This window comes from Chrysochloris asiatica, unplaced genomic scaffold (genome assembly GCF_000296735.1).
Source record: "Chrysochloris asiatica unplaced genomic scaffold, ChrAsi1.0 scaffold00018, whole genome shotgun sequence".
Classification (NCBI taxonomy): Eukaryota; Metazoa; Chordata; class Mammalia; order Afrosoricida; family Chrysochloridae; genus Chrysochloris; species Chrysochloris asiatica.
The window spans coordinates 307548-307980 of record NW_006408536.1 but is presented as its reverse complement, the minus strand read 5'-3'; positions in this window follow the sequence as shown (position 1 = coordinate 307980).

Sequence of the window (433 nt, the reverse complement as noted above, 5' to 3'; positions counted from 1 at the left end):
TATAGAGTTTTCCAGGCTTTAAATCTTTACAGGAGCAGAAAGCCTCATTTTTCTCCCTTGGAGTGGCTAGTGGATTTGAACTGACTTTGCAGTTAACAATCCAATGCATAAAATAGCTTAGCTCTAAGAAATTTTGTGAGGTTGTTTACTTTAATGTGTAATAATTATGTAATCACGAGTGGATAGCTCACCCCTTGGACTACTATAGCCCATGAATTGTTGTTAAGTGGCATCGAGTTGATTCCAACTCACAGACACCCTGTAAAGGGTTCCCGAGGAGCGGCTGGTGAGTTTGAACTGCTGACCTTGCAGTTAAAACTGACCTTCGGTCCAGTGCATTATCCTGCAGTGCCACACAAGGACTCCTAACTACCTGGATATTCATCTTTCCATGGAAGGAAAGCATACACTGTTATAAGTTCATACTTTATGT